This window comes from Fistularia commersonii, unplaced genomic scaffold, assembly GCF_037954325.1.
Source record: "Fistularia commersonii isolate RoL2024-O1a breed Wild unplaced genomic scaffold, RoL_Fcom_v1.0 HiC_scaffold_42, whole genome shotgun sequence".
Taxonomy (NCBI): domain Eukaryota; kingdom Metazoa; phylum Chordata; class Actinopteri; order Syngnathiformes; family Fistulariidae; genus Fistularia; species Fistularia commersonii.
The window spans coordinates 180001-192500 of NW_028234000.1; positions in this window are offsets into that span (position 1 = coordinate 180001).

Here is a 12500-nt window from a genome sequence, read left to right on the forward strand (position 1 = left end):
TCCACCACCAAGTCTCCTTATCAACTTTCCTTCCAGATGACAAACCGAGTACTCTTCTACCTGTCTCCCTGATAACACTAGCTGTTGTTGTCCAATCATCTGGCAGCTCACCCTGACCACCCAGACCCTTTCTCAACTCCTCCCTGAAAACCGTGCAACGCTCCTCCCTTTTCAGCTTCCACCACTTTGTCCTCTGCTCTGCCTTTGTCCTCGTCATCTACCTTGTCACCAGAGTCGTCGCACAAACCGCCATCCTATGCTGTCTGGCTACACGCCCACCTACAACTACTTTGCAGTCACCGATCTCTTTCAGGTTACCTCGTCTATACAAGATGTAGTCTACCTGCGTGCTCCTACCTCCGCTCTTATAAGTTACCCTATGTTCCTGTTTTTTCTGGAAAAAGGTATTCACTACACCCATTTCCATCCCTTTTGCAAAATCTACCACCATCTGTCCCTCTGCATTCCTATCCTGGATACCATATCTGCCCATCACTTCTTCATCCCCTCTATTGCCTTCACCAACATGTCCATTGAAGTCTGCACCAATTACCACTCTCTCATTTCTGGGAATATTCTGCATCACTTCATCCAACTCATTCCAGAACTTCTCCTTCTCTTCAGGTTCACATCCCACCTGTGGCGCATAGCCACTAACAACACTGAGCATCACACCTTCAATTTCCAATTTCAGACTCATAAGTCTATCTGACATTCTTTTCACCTCTAGGACGTTCCTTACAAACTCCTCCTTCAAGATGACTCCTACTCCATTTCTCTTCTTGTCAGCACCATAATAGTATAACTTAAAGCCTGCTCCTAAGCTTCTAGCCTTACTACCCTTCCACCTGGTCTCCTGGACACACAGTATATCCAGCTTCCTTCTCTGCATCGTGTCCATCAACTCTCTACCTTTTCCTGTCATAGTCCCAATATTCAAAGTCCCTACTCTCAGTCCCAGGCTCTTTCCTTTCCTCCTCTCTCTCTGCTTCCGAACACGCACTCCTCCTCTTCTTCTTCTTCTTGTTCTTCGACCCACAGTAGCCCAATTTCCATTAGTACCCTGTAGGTCATCAGTACCAATGGCGGTCGTTGTTAACCCGGTCCGCGACCCATCCGGTATGGTATAGTTATGGTTGACTCGCATGTTTGGTTTTGGCAAACGTTTTACGCCGGATGCCCCTCCTGACGCAACCCTCTGCATTTATCCGGGCTTGGGACCGGCACAGGGAGACACTGCTCCGTGCCCCCCCCCCCCAAAGGCAGGCTTGGAGAGACACGGGCCAGTGCCGCCCTGAGGCTGCATTACCCTCTCTTTCTTACATTTATTATAAAAATATGCTTATCTTCCTTTTAGCTCATCACACATGTCTTTATGATTTTCAGTCCATGCCTCAGCCGGCCTGAAGCTCCACTGATGCGCATGTGCGGATGCCTCTATCTAGCGGACATAAAATAAAGACAATCATTCAAATGTGAATGAGTCGGCGTGATGCTCCGGGATGTGTGGAGCTCAGGGAGCTCCACGAGTGAGGGAGTTAAGTTAGGGCGGGGGTGCAAGTAGGCTCTAGGATTCCCCGAGTCGGGGCGAACGATGGGTTTAGAGGCGTATCGCATTGAAGATAATGGCCGCATATCCTTCTTGGACTTTTCTAAAGCCTTTGACTCGGTCGAACATCCATTTATCATAGCAACGCTCGAACATTTTGGATTTGGTTAAATATTCAGGAATGTGATCCGTGGGCTCTATGAGAATATTCATAGCTGTGTCACCCTGCCAAGCGGCACCACTCCGAGCTTCCATGTTGATGTGGGAATCCCCCAAGGTTGCCCCATCTCACCCTATTTATTTATAATTGCTACCGAAATGCTAGCCGTTTATGTTGAAAAGAGCAACGATATCCAAAAGTTAGACGTGCTGGGGACTGAAATTGTTATTAGCCTGCTGGCAGATGACACAACCTTAGTTTTGAAAAATGAACATCAAGTCCCAATAAGTGCCGAAAACAACCAAAACATTCTCCAAGGCTTCAGGATTGTCATTAAACTTAAAGAAATGCAAACTTCTTGCGCTGCATGACTCGCCACTAAAGGAAATCAGCGATGTTTCCATGAAATCAGAAATAAAATACTTGAGCATTTTCCTATCCAAGGACCAAACGTTAAATCAATCCAGGAACATTGAATCTAAACTGAATCAAAGTAAAGCTTAATTCTAATATATGGCTCCAGAGAGATTTATCAATATTAGGCCGGATATATTTGACTAAAATGGATGTGTTTATCCAGATGTATATACCCAGCGTATTCCAATGCTGCTCCAAATCAACTCGTAAAATCTGTTAACCAAATCAATTTCAACTTTATCTGGAGGAACAGACCACACCATCTAAGAAAAATCACATATGGTGAAAGAAACAAGTGAAGGAGGGCTGAAAGTGATAGAGTCGGACTGCTTGAATGGGACATTGAAGGTGAACTGGTTGAAATCCTGGATCAAACCTCATCGTTCTTTCTGGTATTGTACTCCAAACTACTTATTCAACAAAGTCGGCGGCCTGAGTCTTCTGCTTATCTCTGACTTGGATATCAACAAGATTCCTGTCAAATGTTCAGAGTTCCATAAACAAATATTATTATACTGGAAAATGATATACGTACACAATTTCTCACCACACAGTATAATAGTTTGGAACAATCGATATGTACTGCATGGCAACAAACCTCTGTTTTACAAGGAATGCTTTGAGAAAGGTATATGGTCGATAATTGACTTGATGGATGACACTGGCAGTCCTCTGGACAATGAGCAGTTCTGTACTACACACAGATTCAAGCCTCCCATATTAGAGTTGCTAAAGTTACGAAACGCACTGCCTCGACAATTTGTATTCCTGACCAAAAATATAATGACGCACCGAACCGTACAACCACAGTTACCCCGACTATCACTCCAGGGAATCTCAATTGTGGACAGAAAGCGCGGCAACTCCTTTATTAGGAAATGTTTCACAGGAAACTTATTCCCTGGACGTCAAAAAAAAAAAAAAAGGATATTTTAAATAAATTTGATGAGGAATCGATTGCCACGCTGCGAACCATGTATCTGACTCTACCCATACCCCCAAGGCAAAAGAGACCCACTTCAAAATTATGACTGACATCTACCCATCTAAGGAATTATCGAGGGTACGCTTTAATTTTGAAGATAATATTTGTACATTTTGTGAAGACAACATTGAAACCACTGACCATATATTTTTTCTCCTTCTCATTCCATCGTCACCAGTTTCCTTCTCAAAAGATGATATAACATTCTGTTTACTTATAAGCAACATAACAGATGAACTCTGTGTCAATGTTCTTTTAGGCCTGGCCAAGTTCTTCATTCACAAGAACAGAATGCAAAAATGCTCCCCAAATTTTAATGTCTTCATAAACGATTTTGAAATATAAAAAAAAAAAAAAAAATCCTTAAAACTTATAGAAAAATCCAAAAACTAAAAAATATAGTTACCCATGTCCGAGGTTCCTTTTTTTTTTGGTAAAAAAAAAAAACAAAAAAAAAAAAACAACTTGATTACATGTTACATTCCCCTTGCAATTTTTTTTTTTTTTTTTCGTTTTAATTTCTTATTTGTCTATCTATTGATTTAATTACTTCCTTTTAATTTCTTTTTTTGTCTCGCACTGTAAATTTCTCACAAACCTGTAACACTATTAACTTCTCATTACATACAGAACAAATGTCCTGATGTCCGTTGCTTCCTCATCCCTGGTTGTTTCATTGACATTCAGTTCTACCTTGCTATGTTTATTTGTACATTTGTATATTTGGGTGTACTATTTATGTTCAATTAAAAACAGTTTGATGTCTGAGATTCCTTGTGAACCGCCAACTTAATTACATGTTATATTCCCCTCACAATTTTTTTTTTTCGTTTTTAATTTTATTTTTCTATCTATTTATTTAATTATATCCTTCTAATTTTCTTTTTTTGTCTAGCATTAAAAATTTCTCGCAAACCGTTAACACTATTAACTTCTGATTACTTACACCACGAATGCGCTTATGCCCCCCCACCCATCCCGCTTTTTCCGTACGGAGGCAGACACTGAGATCGAAAGCAAATGGGTGTCATTGAAATGCAGTAACAGGGTGATAACAGCCGTGTTCGAAGTGTGTAGGGGCTTATAGGAGAGCAGAAGCACGTCACGCAATTCACCTGAGTTCGGAGGATCGGGAGTACCAGGGCCCATAGCGGAGAAGCGGAAGAGCGGAGTTATGTGTCTCTTCTCAAAGGCGGGGAAACTGGGGGGCAGCAGGACCCCTTAGACCGGCTAATGTGAGTCTTCTCCGGACATAGATCACCCGGACTTATGACTGGAGCTCCCGGACCTCTGGGCACACACATATGTGAATGAGTGGATGAGCTAATGTTGGTTTGGTTGTGGATACGTTTCGGCCAATGCTATCAGCACAGCTATGATTATCCCCAGAACGTTGAGAACGAGCTCCCGGAACTCCAGACATGCGTATATAAAAGAGTGGAATTAAGGTGTGTGTGTGTGTGTGTGTGTGTGTGTGTGTGTGTGTGTGTATACGTGTGGGACAGAAGTAATGTTGGGGACAGAAATTGCTATTAGCCTGCTGGCAGATGACACAACCTTAGTTTTGAAAAATGAACATCAAGTCCCAATAAGTGCTGAAAAAAACCAAAACATTCTCCAAGGCTTCAGGATTGTCATTAAACTTAAAGAAATGCAAACTTCTTGCGCTGCATGACTCGCCACTAAAGGAAATCAGCGATGTTTCTATGAAATCAGAAATAAAATACTTGAGCATTTTCCTATCCAAGGACCAAACGTTAAATCAATCCAGGAACATTGAATCTAAACTGAATCAAAGTAAAGCTTAATTCTAATATATGGCTCCAGAGAGATTTATCAATATTAGGCCGGATATATTTGACTAAAATGGATGTGTTTATCCAGATGTATATACCCAGCGTATTCCAATGCTGCTCCAAATCAACTCGTAAAATCTGTTAACCAAATCAATTTCAACTTTATCTGGAGGAACAGACCACACCATCTAAGAAAAATCACATATGGTGAAAGAAACAAGTGAAGGAGGGCTGAAAGTGATAGAGTCGGACTGCTTGAATGGGACATTGAAGGTGAACTGGTTGAAATCCTGGATCAAACCTCATCGTTCTTTCTGGTATTGTACTCCAAACTACTTATTCAACAAAGTCGGCGGCCTGAGTCTTCTGCTTATCTCTGACTTGGATATCAACAAGATTCCTGTCAAATGTTCAGAGTTCCATAAACAAATATTATTATACTGGAAAATGATATACGTACACAATTTCTCACCACACAGTATAATAGTTTGGAACAATCGATATGTACTGCATGGCAACAAACCTCTGTTTTACAAGGAATGCTTTGAGAAAGGTATATGGTCAATAATTGACTTGATGGATGACACTGGCAGTCCTCTGGACAATGAGCAGTTCTGTACTACACACAGATTCAAGCCTCCCATATTAGAGTTGCTAAAGTTACGAAACGCACTGCCTCGACAATTTGTATTCCTGACCAAAAATATAATGACGCACCGAACCGTACAACCACAGTTACCCCGACTATCACTCCAGGGAATCTCAATTGTGGACAGAAAGCGCAGCAACTCCTTTATTAGGAAATGTTTCACAGGAAACTTATTCCCTGGACGTCAAAAAAAAAAAAAAGGATATTTTAAATAAATTTGATGAGGAATCGATTGCCACGCTGCGAACTATGTATCTGACTCTACCCATACCCCCAAGGCAAAAGAGACCCACTTCAAAATTATGACTGACATCTACCCATCTAAGGAATTATCGAGGGTACGCTTTAATTTTGAAGATAATATTTGTACATTTTTTGAAGACAACATTGAAACCACTGACCATATATTTTTTCTCCTTCTCATTCCATCGTCACCAGTTTCCTTCTCAAAAGATGATATAACATTCTGTTTACTTATAAGCAACATAACAGATGAACTCTGTGTCAATGTTCTTTTAGGCCTGGCCAAGTTCTTCATTCACAAGAACAGAATGCAAAAATGCTCCCCAAATTTTAATGTCTTCATAAACGATTTTGAAATATAAAAAAAAAAAAAAAAATCCTTAAAACTTATGGAAAAATCCGAAAACAAAAAAATATAGTTACCCATGTCCGAGGTTCCTTTTTTTTTTGGTAAAAAAAAAAAAAAAAACAAAAAAAACAACTTGATTACATGTTACATTCCCCTTGCAATTTTTTTTTTTTTTTTTCGTTTTAATTTCTTATTTGTCTATCTATTGATTTAATTACTTCCTTTTAATTTCTTTTTTTGTCTCGCACTGTAAATTTCTCACAAACCTGTAACACTATTAACTTCTCATTACATACAGAACAAATGTCCTGATGTCCGTTGCTTCCTCATCCCTGGTTGTTTCATTGACATTCAGTTCTACCTTGCTATGTTTATTTGTACATTTGTATATTTGGGTGTACTATTTATGTTCAATTAAAAACAGTTTGATGTCTGAGATTCCTTGTGAACCGCCAACTTAATTACATGTTATATTCCCCTCACAATTTTTTTTTTTCGTTTTTAATTTTATTTTTCTATCTATTTATTTAATTATATCCTTCTAATTTTCTTTTTTTGTCTAGCATTAAAAATTTCTCGCAAACCGTTAACACTATTAACTTCTGATTACTTACAGCACGATTGCGCTTATGCCCCCCCACCCATCCCGCTTTTTCCGTACGGAGGCAGACACTGAGATCGAAAGCAAATGGGTGTCATTGAAATGCAGTAACAGGGTGATAACAGCCGTGTTCGAAGTGTGTAGGGGCTTATAGGAGAGCAGAAGCACGTCACGCAATTCACCTGAGTTCGGAGGATCGGGAGTACCAGGGCCCATAGCGGAGAAGCGGAAGAGCGGAGTTATGTGTCTCTTCTCAAAGGCGGGGAAGCTGGGGGGCAGCAGGACCCCTTAGACCGGCTAAGGTGAGCCTACTCCGGACAGAGATCACCCGGAGTTATGACTGGAGCTCCCGGACCTCTGGGCACACACATATGTGAATGACTGGATGAGCTAATGTTGGTTTGGTTGTGGATACGTTTCGGCCAATGCTATCAGCACAGCGATGATGAGTTCAGGTGTGTCTGTGTGTGTTTGTGTGTTTGTGTGTGTGTGTGTGTGTGTGTGTGTGTGTGCGTGTGTTTGTGTGTGTGTGAGAGTTTGTTTTTGTGGGTTGGGGGGGGTTCCCGCGGACACGGAGTACCAGGGCCTGGAGCGGATGAGGTGAGGAGCGGAGGAGAGCAGAAGCCCGGACCGTGATTCGCTTGTGTCCAGCGGCTCGGGAGTTCCAGGGCCCGAAACGGAGGAGCGGAGGAGCGGAGGAGCGGAGGAGCGGAGGAGCGGAGGAGCGGAGGAGCGGAGGACAGCAAAACCCCTTTCTGCAATTCGCCTGAGTCCGGCGGATCGGTAGTACCTGGTTCCGCAGCGGATGAGCGGAGGAGTGGAGGAGATGTTTCTCTTCTCAGAGGCGGCGAGGGGGGGGGGGGCAGGACCCCTTACCCTTATCCCCCCCGGACGTTTGAGTGGAGCTCCCGGACCTCCGGGCACGCACATGCGAATGACTGGATCACAGGGAGTGCCAGGGCCTGGAGCGGATGAGCAGAGGAGAGGCGGAGGGCAGAAGCCCGGCCCTGTTCAAGAGTTCCAGGGTCCAAAGCGGGGGAGCGAAGAAGCGGAGGAGGGGAGGAGAGCAGAAGAGCAAAAAACTGGCCCGGAATTCACCGAAGTCCCGCGGATCGGGAGTTCCAGGGCCCGGAGCGGAAGAGCGGAGGAGCGGAGGAGAGGAGGAGCGGAGCAAAGCTTATCCCGTCTTAACAACAAGGAAATTACAGATGAGGCTATAATTTCTAATGAAAACTTTAAATTCTATAGCCACCTATACACTTCGACATTGTCAAAAAGCGATTGTGACTCCTTTCCATTAAATATTCCTCAATATATCCCAAAAATAAACAACAAACAATATATGTTTGTTTATATATGTTTATATATAAACAACAAAAAATATACAGTTTGATGTCTGAGATTCCTTGTGAATCGCCAACTTAATTACATGTCGTATTCCCCTTGCATTTTTTTTTTTTTGGTTTTAATTTCATTTGTCTATCTATTTATCTAATTATTTCCTTTTAATTTCGTTTTTTGTCTAGCACTGTAAATTTCTCACAAACCTGTAACACTATTAACTTCTCATTACATACAGAACAAATGTCCTCATGTCCGTTGCTTCCTCATGCCTGGTTGTTTCATTGACATTCAGTTCTACCTTGCTATGTTTATTTGTACATTTGTATATTTGGGTGTACTATTTATGTTCAATTAAAAACAGTTTGATGTCTGAGATTCCCTGTGAACCGCCAACTTAATTACATGTTATATTCCCCTCACAATTTTTTTTTTTTCGTTTTTAATTTTATTTTTCTATCTATTTATTTAATTATATCCTTTTAATTTTTTTTTTTTGTCTAGCATTAAAAATTTCTCGCAAACCGTTAACACTATTAACTTCTGATTACTTACAGCACGAATGCGCTTATGCCCCCCCACCCCCCACCCCCCCGCTTTTTCCGTACGGTGGCAGACACTGAGATCGAAAGCAAATGGGTGTCATTGAAATGCAGTAACAGGGTGATAACAGCCGTGTTCGAAGTGTGTAGGGGCTTATAGGAGAGCAGAAGCACGTCACGCAATTCACCTGAGTTCGGAGGATCGGGAGTACCAGGGCCCATAGCGGAGAAGCGGAAGAGCGGAGTTATGTGTCTCTTCTCAAAGGCCGGGAAGCTGGGGGGCAGCAGGACCCCTTAGAGCGGCTAATGTGAGCCTTCTCCGGACATAGATCACCCGGACTTATGACTGGAGCTCCCGGACCTCTGGGCACACACATATGTGAATGAGTGGATGAGCTAATGTTGGTTTGGTTGTGGAAACGTTTCGGCCAATGCTATTAGCACAGCTATGATGAGTTCAGGTGTGTCTGTGTGTGTTTGTGTGTTTGTGTGTGTGTGTGTGTGTGTGTGTGTGCGTGTGTTTGTGTGTGTGTGAGAGTTTGTTTTTGTGGGTTGGGGGGGGTTCCCGCGGACACGGAGTACCAGGGCCTGGAGCGGATGAGGTGAGGAGCGGAGGAGAGCAGAAGCCCGGACCGTGATTCGCTTGTGTCCAGCGGTTCGGGAGTTCCAGGGCCCGAAACGGAGGAGCGGAGGAGCGGAGGAGCGGAGGAGCGGAGGAGCGGAGGAGCGGAGGACAGCAAAACCCCTTTCTGCAATTCGCCTGAGTCCGGCGGATCGGTAGTACCTGGTTCCGCAGCGGATGAGCGGAGGAGTGGAGGAGATGTTTCTCTTCTCAGAGGCGGCGAGGGGGGGGGGGCAGGACCCCTTACCCTTATCCCCCCCGGACGTTTGAGTGGAGCTCCCGGACCTCCGGGCACGCACATGCGAATGACTGGATCACAGGGAGTGCCAGGGCCTGGAGCGGATGAGCAGAGGAGAGGCGGAGGGCAGAAGCCCGGCCCTGTTCAAGAGTTCCAGGGTCCAAAGCGGGGGAGCGAAGAAGCGGAGGAGGGGAGGAGAGCAGAAGAGCAAAAAACTGGCCCGGAATTCACCGAAGTCCCGCGGATCGGGAGTTCCAGGGCCCGGAGCGGAAGAGCGGAGGAGCGGAGGAGAGGAGGAGCGGAGCAAAGCTAAGCCCGTCTTAACAACAAGGAAATTACAGATGAGGCTATAATTTCTAATGAAAACTTTAAATTCTATAGCCACCTATACACTTCGACATTGTCAAAAAGCGATTGTGACTCCTTTCCATTAAATATTCCTCAATATATCCCAAAAATAAACAACAAACAATATATGTTTGTTTATATATGTTTATATATAAACAACAAAAAATATACAGTTTGATGTCTGAGATTCCTTGTGAATCGCCAACTTAATTACATGTCGTATTCCCCTTGCATTTTTTTTTTTTGGTTTTAATTTCATTTGTCTATCTATTTATCTAATTATTTCCTTTTAATTTCGTTTTTTGTCTAGCACTGTAAATTTCTCACAAACCTGTAACACTATTAACTTCTCATTACATACAGAACAAATGTCCTCATGTCCGTTGCTTCCTCATGCCTGGTTGTTTCATTGACATTCAGTTCTACCTTGCTATGTTTATTTGTACATTTGTATATTTGGGTGTACTATTTATGTTCAATTAAAAACAGTTTGATGTCTGAGATTCCCTGTGAACCGCCAACTTAATTACATGTTATATTCCCCTCACAATTTTTTTTTTTTCGTTTTTAATTTTATTTTTCTATCTATTTATTTAATTATATCCTTTTAATTTTCTTTTTTTGTCTAGCATTAAAAATTTCTCGCAAACCGTTAACACTATTAACTTCTGATTACTTACAGCACGAATGCGCTTATGCCCCCCCACCCCCCACCCCCCCGCTTTTTCCGTACGGTGGCAGACACTGAGATCGAAAGCAAATGGGTGTCATTGAAATGCAGTAACAGGGTGATAACAGCCGTGTTCGAAGTGTGTAGGGGCTTATAGTAGAGCAGAAGCACGTCACGCAATTCACCTGAGTTCGGAGGATCGGGAGTACCAGGGCCCATAGCGGAGAAGCGGAAGAGCGGAGTTATGTGTCTCTTCTCAAAGGCCGGGAAGCTGGGGGGCAGCAGGACCCCTTAGAGCGGCTAATGTGAGCCTTCTCCGGACATAGATCACCCGGACTTATGACTGGAGCTCCCGGACCTCTGGGCACACACATATGTGAATGAGTGGATGAGCTAATGTTGGTTTGGTTGTGGAAACGTTTCGGCCAATGCTATTAGCACAGCTATGATGAGTTCAGGTGTGTCTGTGTGTGTTTGTGTGTTTGTGTGTGTGTGTGTGTGTGTGTGTGTGCGTGTGTTTGTGTGTGTGTGAGAGTTTGTTTTTGTGGGTTGGGGGGGGTTCCCGCGGACACGGAGTACCAGGGCCTGGAGCGGATGAGGTGAGGAGCGGAGGAGAGCAGAAGCCCGGACCGTGATTCGCTTGTGTCCAGCGGTTCGGGAGTTCCAGGGCCCGAAACGGAGGAGCGGAGGAGCGGAGGACGGCAAAACCCCTTTCTGCAATTCGCCTGAGTCCGGCGGATCGGTAATACCTGGTTCCGCAGCGGAGGAGCGGAGGAGTGGAGGAGATGTTTCTCTTCTCAGAGGCGGCGAGGAGGGGGGGAGAGGGACAGGACCCCTTACCCTTACCCCCCCCGGACGTTTGAGTGGAGCTCCCGGACCTCCGGGCACGCACATGCGAATGACTGGATCACAGGGAGTGCCAGGGCCTGGAGCGGATGAGCAGAGGAGAGGCGGAGGGCAGAAGCCCGGCCCTGTTCAAGAGTTCCAGGGTCCAAAGCGGGGGAGCGAAGAAGCGGAGGAGGGGAGGAGAGCAGAAGAGCAAAAAAACTGGCCCGGAATTCACCGAAGTCCCGCGGATCGGGAGTTCCAGGGCCCGGAGCGGAAGAGCGGAGGAGAGGAGGAGCGGAGCAAAGCGGAAGCCCGTCTTAACAACAAGGAAATTACAGATGAGGCTATCATTTCCAATGAAAACTTTAAATTCTATAGCCACCTATACACTTCGACATTGTCAAAAAGCGATTGTGACTCCTTTCCATTAAATATTCCTCAATATATCCCAAAAATAAACAACAAACAATATATGTTTGTTTATATATGTTTATATATAAACAACAAAAAATATACAGTTTGATGTCTGAGATTCCTTGTGAATCGCCAACTTAATTACATGTCGTATTCCCCTTGCATTTTTTTTTTTCGGTTTTAATTTCATTGGTCTATCTATTTATTTAATTATTTCCTTTTAATTTCTTTTTTTGTCTAGCAATGTAAATTTCTCACAAACCGTTAACACTATTAACTTCTGATTACATACAGAACGAATGTCCTTATGTCCTTTTCTTCTTCATGCCTGGTTGTTTCATTGACATTCAGTTCTACCTTGCCATGTTTATTTGTACATTTGCGTGTACTATTTATGTTCAATTAAAAAAAAAAAAAAAAAAAGAATGAGAGGCTGAGAAAATCTCCATGTCTCTCTCTCTCCCCCCTTAATGCCCCCCCGCTTTTTCCGTACGTTGGCAGACAATGAGATCAAAAGCAAATGGGTGTCATCGTAATGCAGTAACAGGGTGATAAAGGCCATGTTAGAAGTGTGTATGGGCTTATTTTACAGGCTTTCCCCTGGTACTCCATGGATTACCAGGGGCGTTTCTGCCGTGAAGCTGAAAGGAGCTGTTTCGGTGTTCCTGTTTATAAATCCACTCAGCAATGAGGTGAAAAGCACATCGGTATCGATATAATTCGGTAACAGGGCGATAACATCCATGTA